Source organism: Panthera uncia, chromosome C2 (assembly GCF_023721935.1).
Source record: "Panthera uncia isolate 11264 chromosome C2, Puncia_PCG_1.0, whole genome shotgun sequence".
NCBI classification, from domain to species: domain Eukaryota; kingdom Metazoa; phylum Chordata; class Mammalia; order Carnivora; family Felidae; genus Panthera; species Panthera uncia.
This window is the reverse complement of record NC_064810.1, coordinates 139,408,225-139,429,677: the sequence shown is the minus strand read 5'-3', so window position 1 is coordinate 139,429,677 and position 21,453 is coordinate 139,408,225. Positions and strand designations below refer to the sequence as shown.

The following is a 21,453-nucleotide window of genomic DNA, read 5'->3' as shown; positions in this document are numbered from 1 at the left end:
GTGCAAATATGAATTGGCCATACCTTGGGGCTGAAATAGATATATGAAAAACCCACACAATTTTGCTTCTATGGTGGAGGATACTTAATTAGCGATACACTGCCTATGAGTCTGGGTTATTTAAATACCATACTTCAAGGCAAATGTAAAATTACAAGTTATATTCCAGTTTAAAAGGTACTGATATATAATAAAAAATCCTATGTGTAGGTTTAAATTCCTCTAATAGATGGCACATGTTACTATAATAGCAAGTAAATCGCTACTTTTTAATTTTTGTTTCTCTCCAATTTGTTATTATAAAGCATTTTTCAACAGAAAAGTGGGTCTAATGATTGGACCTCCATAGTCTGTCCCCAGTCTCTATGAGCCACATTCAAAACTATATGAGATCCACTGAACTTGGGGTCAGAGAATATGTCTGGAGAGTATATGATCAGGTAAGAACTCAGTCCCCAGAATGAGTCACGCTTAGATATGAATCCCCAGATCACCAACTACTAGTCATGTAAACTTGGGCAAATTATATAATCTCTCAGCATCTCTACTTCATCTGGAAAATGAAGATAATATTAATGCTTACTTCATATAGCCATTGAGAGGATTAATTGAGTTAATGCACTTATCTGTGTACTTAGCACAGTATCTGGAACATACTTTGTGTTCAATAAATATTAGTTATTATTAAATTCTTATTTTTAACAATATATACACAACAAAATCATTGCACTTACAATGAATCATATCACGGGAGAGGTGGGATTTTATACAGCTACAGAATCCAGGTTATGCCTACAGGGGAAAACATAAACCAAATATTGGTTTCTTAGATTTTATACAGGAAAATTAAAAAAAGGCACAAGTTCATTTTAACATTTTTTCCCAAGGTCAAAATTAATTTTGCTTTGGGCTTTGCAAATCCCTCCTTTAATCGTCTCAACATCTGCAATTGAGAAAACGGAGTGTGTAAGTTTATTTTCTCCAAAGACAAAAAAAATTGAAGGCTACCAAATTGTTTGTTAATGCATAATACAAAGACCTAAATGGGGAAAATAAATCTTCAAAGACTTTATCTGCAATCACTTCACTAGCCATGATGGCCTTAAGATACATATTAATTTCCTAAACAAATAGAAATTCCCTACCTTTGGAAGCTATAATTTTAAATGGGCTAGGAGAATCAGGGAAGAGTATACATATAATATAGACAAGTATTTCAAATTTAATATTTCTTGATTTCATGAGTACATATGTTTAAGAACTAATTTTATGCTAACGCCTTCCATTGATTCATTACAACCAAGTGATGTTAGTGAGAACAACTTTTAGCTGAGGAGACATTAATATATATTGCAGGCAAAGGAAAGCCACAAGTTCTTAGACATTCTTCCCACTAAGAGGTGGCACCTACCTCCCCTCCCTTTGATAATGGGTAGGCTAAGGGGCACCTGGGTGGTTCAGTCGGTGAAGCATCTGACTTCAGCTCAGGTCATGATCTCATACATAGTGAGTTGGAGCCCTGCATTGGGTTCTCCACTCTGCTCTTAGCACAGAGCCCACTTCAGATCCTCTGTCACCCTCTTTGCCCCTCCCCCACTAGTATGTGTGTGCGCGCGCTCTCTCTCTCTTCCTCTCTCAGAAATAAACACTTAAAAAACAAAAAGAAGCTAGATGGGTTATTGAATAGATGTTTTTCCAAAGAAGACACACAGATGGGCAACACACACATGAAAGGATGCTCAACATTACTTATCATCAGGGAAATGTGAATCAAAACCAAATGAAATATTACCTCACACCAGTCAGATGGCTAGTATCAAAAAGTTAAAAGGAATAACAAGTGTTTGCAAGGATGTGGAGAAAAGCGCTTTTAGTGGGAGTATAAACTGGTGCAGCCACTTTGGAAAACAGTATGGAGGCTCCTTAAAAAATTAAATATTGAGCTATCATATGATCTAGTAATTCCTACTGGGTATTTACCCAAATAAAATGAAAACATTAATTCAAAAAGTTATATGCACCCTCATATTTATTGCAGCATTATTTACAATAACCAAGACATGGAAACAATCTTAGTGTCCATCGATAGATGAATGGATAAAGATACGGTATAAATACACAATGGAACATTAATCAACCATTTTAAAAATGAGATATTACCATTTGCAACAATATTAATAGACTTAGGGGGTATTATGCTAAGTGAAACAAGTCAGAGAAAGACAAATACCATATAGTTTCACTTATACGTGGAATCTGAAAATAAGAAAATAAAATAAGACAAACGAGAAAATAAAAATAGGCTCATAAATACAGAGAACAAACTGGTGATTGCAAGAGAAAAGGGGAGTGGGAAGATGGGGTAAATTGGTGAAGAGCGTTAACAAGTACAAACTTCCAGTTATAAAATAAATAAGTCAGAGAAATAAAAAGTACAGCATAGGAATTATAGTCAACAAAATTGCAATAATTTTCTATGGTTACAGATGATGACTGTACTTAGCATGGTGAGCATTATGTAATGTCTGGAACTGTCAAATCAATATATTGCATGTCTAAAACTCATAATATTGAATGCCAACTATGTTTCCATTAAAAAATTAAAAATTTCCCACACTACCTACCTCCCCTTCGTACACCATAGTCAACAGTCAACTCTAGGGTTTGAGTTTGACTGCAGCTAAATAATAATTTCAGTACTCTTTATGGATTAATAAATTCTTTAATCTGACTCGTTCTGAAGAATTCTCTTGTGGAACTTGAGAGCAGACAGTATGATGTACAGAAATAATACCAGACAGTTTAACACCCATTTAACTGCAGTGTGGGAAAACTGGAGTGTAGTTATATTGCTTTAGCTATACTAGCATTGGTCAGCCTATTATGTATTTTTGGTGTGTATCTGAAAGGACGTTTGCTGCCCTAAATCTAATTGCATTTACTTATCAATAAATGCCAATAAATGGGAATTATATTACACTTGACTATTTTCCAAATGAAAGAACAAAATAGAGTATAAAACCTAGCCACCTGTGTAATCCTAGTCACGTGCCTGGAATATATATGTGTCACATTATCTGGCTCATGCTACCTGTTTTTCCATCTAAACTTTTTGATTCACGCTACCTCATTCGTTTACTTGACATACTGTAGGCCCACTGGAACTCTCTTCTAGGTGATGACACATGGCACAAATGTCTCTTGGTCTTCTTTATCAACACGAATGCCTTTTAATTACATCAGCATTTGCTACTGGAATACACATTTGTTCAGGAAAACATGAGGCATTCTTGAATAATAATTTCCAAATACCTTTAATACAAAGAGGGTGTTGAATGGAAACCAATTTGACAATAAATTCCATATAAAAAATAATAAAATAAAAATAAAAAATAAAAAATAAAATAATAATTCCAATGTTCAATTTTTTTTATTATCCCCCAATTTATTTCAGGCAGAAGTAGCTAAATCTTCCTAGAACACTTATATCTACCTACTAGTCCTTAAAGTATTGTTAAAATATGCTTTAGTATTATTAATGGGCAATGAATCACATCAAGTACTTTCTAATTTATGGGATTTTGTGTCTGTACTTTCATATGCAAAATTCTAGAGGTCGAAAATTAATATTGTCTAAAAGGCTCAGCTGACAGTATATTGGGATGAGGCCTGGATATCAATGAAATGCTGATCCTTATTTTTTAAAAAAATGAAGTTTTCCAGCTCAGTTCAGCCATGACTCATTGAAGAAGACACATTTTTGATAGCTTTAATTAACTTGTTCACAACTGAAGTATGGAAGGACAATAGCTTCTACAATCTTTTCTTACTTTCTGAGTGGAGTTTTCAAATGAGTTGTCCATTTTTTTCATTCATTACATAAGTTAGGAAACTTAATCTTTTCTCAAACAGTAGCTCAATGATTGGTTGATTCGTTGATTCATTCATTCATTCATTCATTCATTCAATAAATTGGGTACTACCCTGTTTGTCAGGCACTGTGTTAGGTCCTGGCAATACCAAGGTAAACCAGACAGACTTGGTCACTACCATGGAGTTCATATTCTAGCAAAAAAGCAGGCATTCAACCAATGGCAAGTGTGTTAAGAGCTAAAAGGAGAAAATATCAGGAACTATGCAAGCATGTAGAAAAGGAATTTAACACAGTATAGAAAGTCTGAGAAGGCTGCCCATACATCATACAACTTGATCCCAGTAAACAGCACCATACGCTCCAGGCTTTGTACAATTTAAGGTATAAAGTAATGGAGTGGCAAAGGATACCTAAATAACCATCTTTTTACTGATAGACCCTTAATTAGAGGACAGAACTTAGCATGAAAGCCAAAGCAACCTGAATTAAACACATTTATGCACTCACCCAGAGCAGGTGGTGTTAGATCAGGTTAAGCAAGAAAGGCAGAGCTGGGCTAGGCATGCCCACCTATTATTTCCAATTTTATCATCAAAGCAAAGCAAATCACTCATGGACAACAACAACAACAACAACAAAGCAGAGAAGGATCAGAAGTGTTGCATCAATAGAATTTCTTCCACTTGGAAGAAACCATAATGAATGGGTAAGACACAGGAGCTTATTTACCCAAGAAAAAGCCATTACTTCTCTAACTAGTTTCTTCTTGTCCTGCTGTTCTCTTTAACAACAAAAGAAAAATCGTTCTGAAAGGCATCTCCACCTTCCTGATGGTTTCTATTAACAGCAAAAACCCATTGCACAAACAGTTCAAGATTTAATAAATGCCTTTGATGTATAAAATGATCCTTTTGCTGATTCATCAATAAGAGTAAAAATGCAGTCTGACCAGATTGGACACTTAAAATGCTTTCTATTATTACCGTATGTTTTCCCAAGTGCAAAGCTGAATGTTTAAGCAATTCCACTTAAAATACAGTAGATCAGTGTAATAAATGCCAATTGAAAAGCTTCCAGCAAATGTTTCATGCTAAATTTTCTCTGTTCTACCTTCTGAGGAAGAATATTTTCTTTTCAAAAAACTCAAGAAAAAAAAAGGACTAATAAAAATTAAGTATAAATACTTCCAGATAGCTCACATTTTCAATCCCTGCTCTTATACCACACTCAGTATTTCTTTGTCCATCCTTCAGATTCGTAAATTTTTAGTTCCCAAAATATTTCAGAAACCAGACTGAACACCGGTACTTTGCAAAGTGGAGAAGCAAAATCATGCATGTGAAAGCATAAGTAGATGTAAAAAGATTCATTATGGGTTGCCATCTTGTGAAAGTGATAGGATCCCCTTAATAAATGGATGAGCAGATTCATATTTCAAAGAAAATCATGACATGGAAAATGGGGATGCTTTTAATACCGTTCATTTCCAGAAGCTTCCTGGCTGCTTGCAATAATTATTTAAAACACAAAAACAAAACTGGCTAATGGTGGTAGGCTAAGTGCAGAGAGGGCCCCAAATCTCATTATGCTCCAAGTAATACTGCCTCTTCCCAGACTCCACCCACCAGTGGAGAGGACTGAGTGGAGAGGAGGAGGCTGAGCTTGCGTTCTTGGCAAGGCTTCTACCCTACCCTGGACACCATCACCCCAACACTCACAGCCTCACCACCCCTACCTGTCTCGGAGACCATCAGCACTCGTTCCGTATGCCTCCAAATCAGGAAGGCCCAAATCCCAGCCTATCCCTCAACCCCATATGGCTCTGCACAGTTCTTAGTTTGACCTATCTACCCTCCCCTGGCCCCAGATCTTACCAGTGCTCTCTCTGGAGCTCATGATGTAACATCAGTAAAACCTTTGTTCTCCAAATGCTTGCCACTGGGTGATATAGCACAGCAATTATGTACACCGAGATTCTGAGGTGACCCACCTGAGCTCAAGTCCCAACTCTGCCAGTTGCTACTACCAATCATGCGCAATATACTCAACCTGTATGTGCTCCAACTTCCCCATCTATAAAATAGGGCTAAAAATAGTATCTTCCCCCAGAGAGCTTGTTTTGAGAATTAAATAATTAGTACATAAAAATCATAGAAGAGTTCCTGGTACATAGCAAGCACCTTATAGGTATTTTTTTTTCCTTTCACCTTCATTCTCCCAATGAGCCCTGGCTCTCCCCCTGAGACTGCTTTCCCTAAAGCTCTAGTAGGTGGTATCTGTTTTTCTCCCCCTCATATCCCTCATACTAATGACTGAGAGTTGAATAGAAGTCTTTCTTGCTCATTTCCCCTTTCAGACCATTATCCTCCCCTCCTCCCAATGACCCTCTCCAACTCTGAAGTTCATACATCAAACCACACTACCCAATCATCACTCCTTGTAGCAGCATTAATAGAGTAGCAGATCACCTCTCATTCCTTGAGAATTTCAACTCCCACATCCTTGCTGTTCTAGCTCTACTGTTGTTATGCTTTCTGGTGACTGTAGTGTCTATGGGGATGATCCTTTCAACTCTCTGGTTTTTTACTTTCCTGACCACTTAACTTCCAGTGATTTTCTCCTTAACTGTAACTCAACACCTCGCTCCCCTGGTCATACCCTACGTAGACCTTGCCATTGCCAATAAACCCATCCCCTTCCACAGTCTCGTTCTCTGACCATTGTCTCCTATCTTTCAGCTCAATCTCTTTGCTTCTCCTAACTCCAACAATTACTTGTCTTCAAAGTTCTCTTGATGTATTGATTCTACCCCTCATGTCCAGATTTCCCTGCATATTATTAAAATTCCAGGGCATGGTCTGTTATTACAGTCCCTTCCTTCCATACACCCTCAACTCCCTTGTGCTATTACCCTTCATTATACTCGCCTGGCAAAACCCAACCCTGGTTAAATCCAACTCTTGACAGCTCTGTGCTGTCTTCCACAGAGCCTAATAGGGCTGGAGAAGATTTCAAAATCAAACCTGCTAATCTCACTTTATAATCACTAACCTAACAAAGTTCATCTGGACCCAATAAGCATACTCTTTTTCTCTGCTCCTTTAACTCTCCTACTTTATTCAACAGCTGTTGAATACATCTTCTCTCTCCTCAAACTTCTAATATATCCTCCATAGTCCTTATTTTCAGTTGGGACTTATCCCTCCTATTTTGGGAGAAAATAGAAGAGGTCAGAAGATAACATTTCCACCAGACGTTTTCCATTTTCCCTTCAGATTCACCCTCCACTCTTTTCCAGCCAACTCTGTGCCTGAGAGGTTGACTTCTATGGATTTCATCAGCTTTGTTATCCTCTGGATACCAGTTGGCTCAGCCAATGAGAGGACCAGAGAATTGAAGGCAAGAGGAGAGTGAAATCCAGAGCTTTATTCCCTTGGCTCTCTCCCTTCTGGTCTGTGGTTTTAGAGTTACTGCATTTCTTTTATTAGTCTCCAACTCTGTCATGCGGCCCTGTCCTCTAGTTATAGTCACAGCTGGAGATCCACTGGATTCTAATGACAGCCCTTCCACTTGACTCTTCAGACCCAGGGTTGTAATAGCTATTGCTAACATGAGGTGCTTCACCGACTCTTATTAGTTGCCCTAAACTTGCCCATTTCTTTGTAAGTAATCATGCTATCAGTTTCCTGTCAGGGTCCTTCTAACTTATTCCCACCTACCTCCATTTGTGCCTTACTCTCTTGCAGCCCTCCTGTTACAAGGATGAAGAGTCTGGCTCTTTTCTAAGGCAAACCCCTGCACTTGTCCCCAAACTCTCTTACCAATTAGCCCTCTAGCAATTAATCATTTTTGCTCCTACTTCATCCTTTTTTCTCTCTCTACTGGATTATACCAATCGGAATGCAAACATGCTGGAAGAGTCGACTTAAAAATCCTCCCACTACCTCATATCTTCCTCTAGCAGCTGCCCCATTTCTGTGTTCCACTTTATTTTTTTTTAATGTTTATTTGTTTTTGAGATACAGACAGAGCATGAGCGGGGAGGGGCAGAGAGAGGGGGAGACACAGAATCTGAAGCAGGCTCCAGGCTCTGAGCCATCAGCACAGAGCCCGACGCAGGGCTCAAACCCACGAGCTGTGAGATCATGACCTGAGCCGAAGTCGGACGCTCAACCGACTGAGCCACCCAGGCGCCCCTCTGTGTTCCACTTTAAAGCAAAACCCTCCAAAGTGTGGTCTATCGTATCTTCCATGCCTCCCTAACATTCTGTGCATATCTCACACCAAACAAGCATCCTTCTCTAACACTTAACAAAAACAGCCATCATCCAGTTATCCGTGACCTCCTCATTGATGAGTCCAATGGCCACCAATCAGTCATCACCTTCAAGGACCCACTGGCAGCATTTGATACATGTGATCACTCCCTCCTTCTTGAACCGCTTTCTTTCCTTGGCTCCGGGACAAAACTTTCTCTTGGTTATTTGCCGTCTCACTGCCCACTCCTTTCCAGTAGACTTTGCTGGCTTCCCCCCATCTAATGGTGGAATGCCCTAAGACTCATTTCACAGGCCTCTGCACTTGTTGGTTTAAATAACTTCATCCCACTTCATATCTTTAAATTCCACTTTGTCTCTACCCAGACCTCTCCTGCAAGCTATAGGGTGGTTCATATACCCATATAGTCAACAAACTTTGAGGTATACTAGGCTTCTCAAATTTTGTATCATGTCCAAAATCAAACCAGTGAACTCCCCCACCCATCTCTCAACCTATTCCTCCTAAACGTCTCCACCTCAGAAAGTGTCAACTCCATCTTTTCAGCCATCTTTGACTCCTCTCTTTTTTCACATCCTATGCCTTATCCATCAGCAAATCCTGTTGGCTGCATCTTCAGAATATAATCAAAATCTCACCTTTCCTCAGTATCTCTACATCACTCCTCTCATCTAAGCCAACATGTCTCTTGACTTACTGTTTTACAGCCACCTAAGTTGTCCCCCTGCTCAGTTGAGACTTCCTCTGGCATCCAATATACTAGAGGAATTTCCCTACTCCCTCTACTCCCGCTATGGTTTCTCACATGGCACTTCTCACCATCTGACATAATCTATGTTCATATAGTTATTATGTATCATCCCTTAAATTCTATGAACGTAAGGATCTCTGTTTTCATTTAGTGTTATATTCCCAGTGCCTTCCAGGGTGTGTAACACACAGTAGTCACTCAGCACATATTTTTCAAATGAATCATTGAATAAGTATTGGAATAAGCCACAATGATACCATGATCTAAATTCTTATCACTAGAAGAATGGGAGACCCAGGAAGACCTGTATGACTAGGAAATCATAGCATGTACAGCCATTGTTAAATACTCATGTACTTCCTGGTCAGCCTTAAACCTGACATTGTAAAATGTCAACCAGTGGACAGCTTTATCTTGTTCGTTCCTAAATTAATATGTAATACATTACTCCGTACCAAGTTTGGAAAACCAGTTCTTCAAGTGTACAATGTTCCTTTAGGAAAGAAAAAGACAATCTGTTCCAGCTGGGGTGAATAGTGAGGGAGAAAACTAAGGCAGAAGGTGCAGGCTGTGATAGACTACGTGGGAAACAGGGCCATGTTGGAAGCAATGGAAGTAGGGAAACTGACTGTGAAACGATATTCATCAAACATTTATTAGATGCTTACTCCATACAAGACACTGTGCTGGGTGCCAAGACTGAGGCACATTTAAACACGAGTAAGGCAAGTTCCTGTCTCCAGGTGTTCATAATCAAATATAGCAAATAAAACATATGCTTAAATAACTCTAATATAGGTACAGCATGAGGTGTCAGAAAGGAAGAGAAGGTGAGAAGAAAAAGGCTACTGGGTGGTATAATGACTGCTAATGGAAATGAAGCAGCAGGTGGAATCAAATAGGGTTCTGAAACTTTAAGCCTAAAGTTTCCGAAGGATTCTAAGTACATGAACAGAAATGAGGAGAATCGGTTTGGCAAAGTCTTAGGATCAGTTTGAAATGACAGTGGACCATTGGGAGAGCCATGACCCAGGGGCTCCCAAACCTCGCTGTTCTTGGGACGGAACTGCCTGAGCAATTTCTTTTTTTTTTTTTTTTAAATATATGAAATTTATTGTCAAATTGGTTTCCATACAACACCCAGTGCTGAGCAATTTCTAAAAACTACTAACTCCTAAGTCCCAGCCCACAGCTACTCTGTCAGAATCTCTAGTGGTGCCTATTGATATATATGTATTTTGTATATATGCATGTGGGTGTTTGTGTGATACATGTGTGAGTGTGTGTGTGTATTTTTAGGTAAATAATTTAATGATGAAAGAACACTAGAATGTCTTTAAACACAATGTCTCAAGTTACTATATTTTGTCTGGAGTACAGATCTGAAATGGTACAAACTGCACCCAACTACTGAACCATGAATTAAGCAAATAGAATGAAAAAAAATTTCCTTGATCTTAGGTAATTTCTGAGGCAGTCAATCCATGGACCATCATTTGGAATCATTGCTACTGACAGCTGAAAATATAGGACTAAAAAGAAGATGAGGAGTCATTGTTGGAGAAGTTCTAATTCTTTAAACCAATGACCTCATTCATATACTGAGGACTGGCACCTCTAAGAATGGAGGAAATCTGGATGATTTACAGCTCTCTAAGGGTAGAATTAGACGGGCATCAAGGGACAAAAGGAAGGCACAAAGAGGCACTCTGAGAACAGACTGAAAATAGTTCTTATGTGAAAAAATAATGAACTGCAGCAACTCAACAAGCAAGTACTTCTTATGCATAATAAAATATGGAGTCACTTCTCAGGTATATCCATGCCCCACATGCATATTTTCCCTTTTTTTGTATTTTGAAGCTTAGTGATGTAGAAGAGCAGAGTAATGATTCATTTCCTTCTCCAAATATTTTTGAAAAAGAGAATTGCTGTCTTAAAATAATGAATACTGAACTGAATGTTGCAGAACAGATGCAGTACCCAAAAAGACAGGTCTTGCTAATTAACTCAGTACTCATTAAAGATGAACAGCTCATAAAGCTAAAACATAATTGTGCAATGGTTTAAAATGTATAATTAAGGGGCGCCTGGGTGGCGCAGTCGGTTAAGCGTCCGACTTCAGCCAGGTCACGATCTCGCGGTCTGTGAGTTCGAGCCCCGCGTCAGGCTCTGGGCTGATGGCTCGGAGCCTGGAGCCTGTTTCCGATTCTGTGTCTCCCTCTCTCTCTGCCCCTCCCCCGTTCATGCTCTGTCTCTCTCTGTCCCAAAAATAAATAAAAAACGTTGAAAAAAAAAATTTTTTTTTAAATAAATAAAATAAAATAAAATGTATAATTAATATGAAAGAGAATGTATTATTAAAATAAAATAATTTGTTAATGCAATAGTCTGTGGCCTACTTGGAAAAGCACAGTCTTACCTTTACCGATGACCGTTATGTTTTATTCAGGTGTGTAACCAACACGTATGTGGCACATGTTATATGCCAGGCACCCTTCTAAACACATTACAAATCTTAATTCATCTAACAACCTTATCAAACATTGCAGTATGTACTGTCTACTTCAGCTAGGAAACAGAGGCCTAGTGAGGCTGTGCAGCTTGCCGAGGGACTACGACTAGAAAAGATTCAAACCCAAGCCATCTATCCCCAGAGTCTGTGTGAAGGCAAAGTAGTTGCCATAACACTGGGAATATTTTTACTAACTTTAACTAAATTTAATTTTGATCTGAAAACAGATAACAGAAGTTAGTTTGTGGTACCTCACCAGTATGTCTAATGAACATATTAAAAGCAACATATACGGAAGATGAGATGACTGAAGCAACCAGAGTTACCCAAATGTCTGATGCCCGAGTGCCTCCTATCTTAAGATGGATTCCCCCAGAAGTGGACGCTGAAATGAGGCTGTGAGAGCCAGCAGTTTGGGAGTGACCCCAGGAGGCACTAGAAAGGATACCTGTACACGAGACAGCAAAGGGAGAGAAGCGAATATAGTACATTTTTGAATACATGACTCCTGTGGGACAGTGTGGCTGAGCCTCACTAGGGAAATCTGGGTAGCCATGTGCAGCATGCTACCAGGGCACGAGAGAGCTGGGGTTTTTACCTACCACCTCCTGTCACTGGTGGAGAGCTATTTCTGGGGACTTCTGGGGACTGTTAATACCTCTGGCAGCCAGAGAGAGCCCTCAGGCAAAGAGCGGCAGGTGCTTACAGTTGGAAACCCTGGGGTCAGTGGTCACACCCATGCGGAGAGGATGTGGGCAGAGCATCGGCAGTCTCCTTAGGCATCTTGATGTATCTGGCTCTCACTTAAGAGAAGAAATGTTTTCCCATGAAGATAGCTTTAATTATATAAAACTGTCATTCTATAAAGTTAATACTATTTTCCCATTTGTTTAAATCACACCTCAGATTCAAAGCTCTTTCGACAATATATTGCAGAGTCAAATACAAAGTATCCCAGACATTATATTACATTAGTAAAGTTTTACCAGGATTATAGTAAAGATAACAGTAAAGTGAACTTCCATGAAATAATTCAGTGCATGAACAGCTTTACATGGAGGAAAAAACAGGAGTAACATTCTAAAACCAGCTCTACTGAGCTATGTGATCTAGAATGAGTAACTTAACCTCTCTCCACCTGTTTCATTATGAGGAAAATAGAAATGGTGATATTTGCCTTGTGGATTGGCAAGAGATGCATATTCTTTGCCTTCGGAGTATTTCTTTCTTTGAAAAATTAGCTCTCCTTCATTCCGTGTGTCCCTGGGGGAGCTATCCTCCACAATGTCCGGTCACCCCCCAACAGGGGTGAACAGGTGACCCACGTAGGGCTAATGAGAGTTTTTTCCTGAGGCTAAAATAATGATTCTGGAAGAGGAAACTTCTCATCTACTGCTTTGCTAAAATGACAGGATGAAGTTATGGACAGGACAGCAGCCATCTTAGCAGATACATGGAGACAGCCTACCTACAAAGAAACCAAATTGACACAGGCAATGCTTCAAGGGAGAGAACCGGAGTCCTGGCACCATTGTCTGAGCTCCTGAATCTTTGTGGCTAAAGTGCCCTTTATCTTGGAAAAGTCCCATTAAATTCCCTTTTACTTAAGCTGGTTTGAGTTCAGTCTCATACTAACAAAGTCCACTCCGGGCATATTAAAATCTTGCAGCACAGTGTTTAATACATAATAGATGCTTGACAAGTACCAGTTCATCCCTAACACCAGAACTTCTACTATGGTTTCCCAATTCTTGCCTCTAACTTGAAACTTTAATCCTAATATTATCCTTTTGATAGTAATTTCTCACTTACCTTGAAATCACATGAATCCCCAATGATATCCTCTAAAGAAGGGTGTATATCCCCCGACTAGGTGGATTAAATTATGTTTAATGTTGCTATGTTAGTTAAGTTCCTTAATGTCATATGTTCCTTATTACAGTTAAAGACTTAAATTCTGAAGAAGTAATGCCTCTATTTTTAACCACAATTTGGTAGTAATTAATTTAAAATAAAAGTGTACATGTATGTGGTGGGGTGGGAGAAGGAAAAAGAACTAAATCCTCATCTTCTGAAATAAGGTTATGGATGTTGTTCCAATGAAGAGAAAAAAATAGAAGCCATAAAAGCAAAGTATTTATTGCTGTTGAGGTAAACAAAACACACACACACACACACACACACACACACACACACACACACAATTTCAAACATCTCAGTTAAAAGAACGTGGTTTTTTCTGGAAAAATGGAAATGGGGTAATGAGCATTAGAAAAACTGTCTTAAACATTATACAACAAACTGACTCTTTAATCTATGTACATTTATAACTGATAAAAATGAAAACTTATCATAAAATATAACAAAATTGAACATCTTACTAGTAGACTCACTTTCAGGCTATTTTGATACTTTGCTATTGCCTTTACTCACACTGCCTAGAAAACACACTTCATTTCTCACTCTCTTTTCCTATTACTTTCACCAGTGAGGTCACCTCAATACACATGTGTATGTGAAGTGCAATGCACTAGGTCCAGAAGTACATGCTATTATGTGCTATACAGAGCTGCACTGAGTTTCCGGTCCTAACCATCCGTTAGGCTGAATAAACACCATTATTTATCTGTAGAAGAAGAAAAGAATCACAAAAGATATCAAAAGCCCAAAACCAACAAATGTGCTTAACCGTATTTTCTTTTATGTAGTTTTTCATTTAACATATGTGTTACAACTAAACATTGCCACTTTTATTCTAGATATTTGAATACTGAGTTTGCTAAGTAGTGTTATCATTAAAAAAAACAATAATGGTCTGACATACAAATGTCAGAATCACTGAGTAGCTATGTAACATTTGACAAGCCACTTGAATATTCTGGGACTTAATTAGCTGGTATATAAAAAGGAAGAAATGCATAGGTGGACTAAATAAATTACTAATTTCCCTTCCAGCAAGAACATTGGAAAATTATTTACAAATTAGTTGCTCCATTTCAAAGAAAGAAATTCTTTCTGGTAAAAAAAATACAAATTTTAGTATTCTAACAATGAAACTAATATTTCCCAGATATCATAACTCCACAAAATAGAAATTGGCTTCCAGAGGAGTTCAAAGCTTCTCATTACCACTCTGCCACAACTTCCCACCCCATCTCCATCTCAAAGGTCAGGATCAAGGTAAGAAATGACATCCCACTGAAGAGGACAACCTGGCATCGCTAACTGGCTGGATTCTGAAGCATCCACTGTTACATTTTCTAAGTGGTTCAAAGGGAGGTATAGGTTGCTACGTGAGATCATGATCTCTCCTCTTTTCTTCCTCCTCTTCTTAGCCTTGCACTCACACAGCTGAAGCAGTCAGCAAACTTGGGCTCCCTTGGAGTTGGCCACACCAGGGTCTGGTACTGAGAATCTAGGAAACTCAGCAGCACAAGGCACTAGAAGTAGATGTGGTCTCTCTTGCCAACTGCCTCTCTTATTCCATTTCCTCTACTATTGGCTGTTATGGCTTTTTGTCCTAAAGGAGCAGTAAATACTGGTGTTAAGAGAAAATGCAATACTGGGACCTCAGGAGACAAAGCTAGTAAAGGGCAGATCCTGGATCCAAACTCACGATTCTGTACTCAAGAGTCCTATTCCTCCCATTATACCCCAAGTATAATAAAAGTAATACAGAGAAAATAGACACAGTCTTCTGGTCCTCTCACAATTAAATGCAGTTAGTGAAGTCCCATGGATCATCCTACTCTGTATATCTAACACAGTACTCCTAAGGAATTTAATAATAAATGCAGTGTCTCAGTTGGAAGCAGCAGCAATAATCTTTCAATAATTCATTGAGGAAAAAGTAGGTGGGAAGGAAATAAATTTGGTTTTAACACATTTAATAATGACTTAAAATGGAAAAATTATGAAGGAAGCATGAAAAATAGATGTGCTGTTGTTCAAATGACTAATATTTTTGAGGGTGAAAAATCCTTATATAAGAAAAAGATTTGTGTTTGTTTTGGGATGGGATTTTTATTTTTGCCAAGTAACTTCTAAATGGCACATAGAAATAAAATATGATAAAGACATTTACATACACACCATGTAATATTTTATACAGCACCAGTGAATCCTACCGAAATAGGTGTTGGTATGAATAATTCAGAAGGAAATTACATATTACTTCAATAATAACATTCATCTACAATTACTTTCAACCCTATTCAGATGCTAAAGCTCTTCAAAATGAACACAGAATGACGGTATGGCAGCAGTAGCATGACCAGTAATATGGGGATCAAAGAGTAAATAAAGAATCTGTGTTTTGTTCTAAGAAACACAAAATTATTTCAAGGCCACTCACAGCTTTGTTAAAATTACTCAAGCCTGCCTCAGCTACATTCAAGTTAACTATCACTTCAGTGGATGGTGATCACTGTGACTATAACCCAATCCACCTACTAAATGGTAGACATTGAGTATGCAGTCATAGACAAATCTGCCTGTCAAGGCAAAAACAAAGCTGTGGAAATTCACAGAATTTAGCTGCCATTAGCATCATTCACACTGCGTGAAGAAGATTGGGCAATGACTAACTGATATGTTGTATCACTGCTCAAATTTTATCCCATCAGACTCAGGATATATAGCAACCAAGACCAGAATTTTAATCTCTCTTCAAAAATAAAATTAAAAAAAATAGGCCTACAGCTAATTTAATACATGCTAAATAATAAGCAACCAACAATCCATTCTAATAACAATAAAGTAGGAAGAGCTGAGAATGACTACTGCAGATTCACTCAAATTTCTCCCAAGCCATAGCACTGGTTAGCACATTTTTTAAAGTCGTGCCCTAAAATAGTATTGTGGTGGTATGGTATCCCTTGATCTGACACCTATAGTTGCATGGCATAATGAGTTGAGTCAAGGAGAGTCAAATCCAAGGCCAAGAAATTGATCAGAATTTCTTCTTCAATACCTGTCCCAGGTGGGTCTTCAATTGGCAATGCACTCTGAATTGAATGTCTGACTTCATACAGCATTAATTCCATGATTAGTTTCTTTCTGACAGCATATTTATTAACTCATTGCCACTCCTACCTAATTTTCTCTTAATTTATAAGTTAAAAGACATAATAGAATGATTTCCTATATCTTGAAGTTACTCTACCCTTAGATTGCCAAGATCTCACCATACTATTGGTGCAAATGTGGTCACAGTAATAATAATGAAATTAATTTCATCAGGACTTTCTCCCACCCACATGATACAATATTTCACACTCCCACAGAACTCCCTTTAAGAGTGTTATGTGGTTTCCAAGAGGTATCTCACAAAGGCTTACCACCAATCTTAACGTCCTTCTCTAGATGCCTTTATTAATGGAAACTGTCCATAAAGCTAACTAACTAGCAAAGTGATACTTTACTATTTTTATCCATATGTGGGGGGTTATTCTCTTAACACCCCCAGTTCTGAAAAGCTGAATAGCCTTGAACCAACTGTCAGGGAATGGGGTCACCCGTTAGGCTGAGGTTGTTAATTCCAATTACTAAGGTGAAGTTGGGGTGTCTCTACATAATGGAGCAAAGAGGAATTTGTTTGGAACCCAGGTGATTCCCTAAGGGGCCTTTTAGTATTCTCTTGACCAATGCTACTTCTCAATAGAAAACTTCAGCAATCAAATACAAATAGAACTACCAAGGGCTCAAATTCTTCAGGAATAAAAGTTTGATAACCCCTTAGGAAAGAACAGAGGCTAGCCAAGGCACTGGAAGAGGATTAGGAGAACAAGAAGTAGGTTATAGAAGATGAAAATTATCAAATTAGACCTCATGACCAGATTCAAGAGATTTGGCAGCTGTGTTTATGCTCTTTCCCTGCTACGTTATATAAAGTATTTGTAATGGCTAGTATTTTAGATTTTAGGTGGAAGCGAATTGACATTATCTTGTGATAAAATGTATCTGATGGCATTTTGTGTGCCCCCCATGTAGGAAATACATTTTTTTTTTTTTTTTTTACTCAAAGAATAGTGGTAGATGCTTAGGGGCAAAAGCTAGATACTTTCTCTAATCTTTACTCTTCTCCACCCTATTCTGTACTTCAGGAGACACAATTGTTACTACGGCATTAATGGGATCCCTTGCCCTCTGGCTTCCCATTAAGTTTGACCAATAGGAGACACTGGCAGAAAATCAGAAGGGAAGAAGAGTGAAGTCAAGTGTTTATTCTTCCAGCACCTATCCTGCTGTGTTGCTGCAACTTAGTTGCACTTATCAAAAGCCACAGCCCCTGTAAGTAACCCTTTCCTACATTATAGCTCCCACTCCAAGTTCTAGTAATTCCTTCATTCTTTACTCCTTCAAGTACATGACTCTCAACATCTTAACTATTGCTAGTCCTAGGATGCTGCACCATCTTTCATTGTTTTTTACCTTGTCCACATCTTTATAAATACTTCCTTTATGTGCTCTACGCATATGGAGAATGTAGTTTTTTCTTGTCAGGACTGAAACTGGCATAACACAATAACAAAAAAGAGCAAAATACTTGAACAAGCCTGTACAGCATATTCTCCATATCTGTGTCATTAAAAAAAGTCTTAATAAATTTCAAAGAATTGAAATTTCAAAAGATTGAAATCCTAGTATAGTGTTCTCTCACCAAAATAGACTTAACTTGATGGCCTATATTGGAAAGAAATCTAGGAAAAATGAAAATGTTTGGAAATTAAACAAAATACTTCTAGATAAGTATCCAGAAGATAATCCATGAGAGAAAAAATGTAAGATAGCTTAAAACTAAAACAATGAATGAAAACAAAAACACAATATACCAAATTTTATGGAATGTAGCTAATGTAGTGTTTTGAGGGAAATTTATATCTTTTTTTTATTATTTTTTTTTCAACGTTTATTTATTTATTTTTGGGACAGAGAGAGACAGAGCATGAACGGGGGAGGGGCAGAGAGAGAGGGAGACACAGAATCAGAAACAGGCTCCAGGCTCCAAGCCATCAGCCCAGAGCCTGACGCGGGGCTCGAACTCCCATACCGCGAGATCGTGACCTGGCTGAAGTCGGACGCTTAACCAACTGCGCCACCCAGGCGCCCCGGGAAATTTATATCTTAAAGTGCTTATCAAAGAAAAAGATCAATTTAATAACTCAATAGTCCATCTTATTAAGTAGAAACAGAAGAGCAACCCAAACTAATACAAGTAAATAAAGGATACAGTAATGATTATAGTGGAAATCAATGAGATAGAAAATGAAATAATAGAGGACATCAATGAAACCAAAAGTTTGTTCTTTGCAAAGCCTGACAAACCCTTCTCAAACTAACAGAAAATGAGAGGAAATACAGCCTATCAAAATTAGGAATGATTTCCTATCCTATAGAAATTAAGAGGATTATAAGGGAATGTTGTGAACAATGTTATGCCAACAAATTAGACAACTTTGATGAAATGGACATATTCCTAAAAGCCACAAATAACTAAAATTGATTTGAGAAGAATCAGATTATCTTAATTGGCTTATAAGTAAAGAAACAGAATTGGTAATTTCAAATATTACCATAAAGAAAAGCTCAGGGCCAGAAGGTTTCACCGATGAATTCTACCAAGTATCAAGAAATAATACCAACATTTTATAACCTTTTTCTGAAAATAGAGGAGGAGGAAACACTTCTCAGGTCATTCTATGAGGCCAGCGTCAGAAAAGATACCATTAAGAGAATAAACCACAAATCAATATTTCTTATGAACATAAATACAAATACCATCATAAATTCAAAAATTCAGCAACATATAAAAATGATTATAGACCACAGCCAAGCAAGATTTATCCCAGGAATGCAAGGTTAACATCTAAAATTCTGTTAACATAATATGCCATATTAATATAGTAAAAGACAAAAACCACATGATTATCTTATGATAAAAGTCAGTGCCCATTCCCGATTTTTTTTTTAATTTCAACACTGAGACCAGGAGAGCACTTCTGCAACTTCATAAAGGGCATCTAAGAAAAGCCTACAAATAACATATTTAATGGAGAAAGGCTGAATGGTTTCCCTCTAAGATTGGGAATAAGGCAGGGAGATTTTTAGGCCAAGATAGATAAACTGAACTTCACTTAAAAACAATTTTTTTTTGCCTTAAAGGATATCAACTAGAAAATGAACTCAAGAGAATAAGAGAAAATCTTTACAAATCATATATCTGAAAAAGGATGTATACCCAAAATATGTAAAAACAAAACAAAACAAAACAAAAAAAAACCTTATAACTCAAGAATTGTGAAACAACCCAATTTTTAAATGGGCAGAAGACGTGAATAGCTATTTCACCAAAAATGACATATGTATGTAAATGAGCAATGCATTAGTGATTAATGCAAATTAGTAACTACAGAAATGCAAATCAAAATCACTAGTGATACCACAACACACGTACTAGGCTGGCTATAATCAAAAAGGAAGATAATCTAAAATATTGGTAAGAATGTGGCACCTAGGTGGCTCAGTCGGTTAAGCATCCGGCTTCAGCTCAGGTCATGATCTCAAGGTTCGTGGGTTCAAGCCCCGTGTCAAGCTCGCTCAGAGCCTGGTGTCCATTTCAGATTCTGTGTCTCCCTCTCTCTCTACCCCTTCCCCTCTCTCTCTCTCTCTCAAAAATAAACATTTAAATAAATAAATAAATAAATAAATAAAATATTGGCAAGAATGTGGGGAAACTGAAACCCCCATTCATTGTTGTGGAAAGGTAAAATGATGCAGCCTCTGTGGCACACATTTTGGCAGTTTCTTATGAAGTTAAACATTTTTTTTAATTACTTGTTTATTTTTAATTGTTTTAACATTTTTACTTATTTTTGAGAGACCGAGTGTGAATGGGGGAGGGGCAGAGAGAGAGGGAGACACAGAACCTTAAGCAGGCTCCAGGCTCTGCGGTGTCAGCACAGAGCCTGGCAAGGGGCTCAAACCCATGAACCGTGATATCATGACGTGAGCCCAAGTCGGACTCTTAACCGACTGAGCCACCCAGGTGCCCCAAACATAAATTTATCCTATAATCCAGCAATCCCACTTCTAGAAACCCACCCAAGTTAAGTGAAAAGCATAGCCATATGATTTGTGGTTTTTTAAGTTTGTTTGTTTGTTTGTTTATTTATTTATTTATTTATTTATTTTTGAGAGAGAGAGAGAGAGAGAGAGAGAGAGAGAGAGAAAACAAGTTGGGGAGGGTCAGGAAGAGAGGGAGACAGAGGATCAGAAGCAGGCTACGTGCTGACAGTAGAGAGCCCAATGTGAGGCTGGAACTCACAAACCATGAGATCATGACCTGAGCTGAAGTTGGACTCTTAGCCGACTGTGCCACATGGGTGCCCCCAAGGTCACATGATTTGTAAATGAACATTGATAACAGGATTAAAACTGGAAACCACCCAAATGTCCATTAACTAATGTACAGATAAATATATGAATGTATGTATGAATATATATATTCATACACTGGAATGTTATTCAGCAATAAAAATGTACTGATCCATGATGCCACAATATAGATAAACCTTGAAAACAATATGCTTCAGAGAAGACATACGGTCAACATACATACAAAAAGATGCTCAACATTTCTAACCATCATGGAAATGCAATCAAAATCACAATGAGATATCATTTCACCCCTGTTAGGATGGCTACATTATCAAAAAGACAAGAGGTAACAAGTATTGGTGAGGATGCAGGAAACTGGCAAACCCTGGTACACTGTTGGAGGGAATGCAAATTGGTGAAACCACTATGGAAAACAATATGAAGTTTCTTTCAAAAATTAAAAATGGAACTAGCACATGATCCAATAGTCCTACTTTGGTGTATATATCCAAAGGAAATAAAATCACTATCTCAAAGAGATACCTGTACTCCCGTGTTTATTTCAACATTATTCACAATAGCCAAGATATGGAAAGAACCTAAGTGTCCATCCACAGATAAATGAATAAAGAAAATATACTGAATATAGTTAATAAC

The 21,453-nt window shown here is 37.9% G+C and overlaps 1 long non-coding RNA gene across 2 annotated transcripts in view; it reads right to left on the bottom strand.

Moving 5' to 3' along the window:
* Positions 1 to 21,453, bottom strand: part of LOC125921373 (uncharacterized) — a 254,986-nt gene that overhangs the window by 164,595 nt on the left and 68,938 nt on the right. For both annotated transcript variants that reach the window (XR_007457396.1, XR_007457397.1), the window contains exon 2: positions 735 to 792. This is a non-coding gene — a long non-coding RNA (uncharacterized LOC125921373). The remainder of the gene's footprint in view (positions 1 to 734; positions 793 to 21,453) is intronic.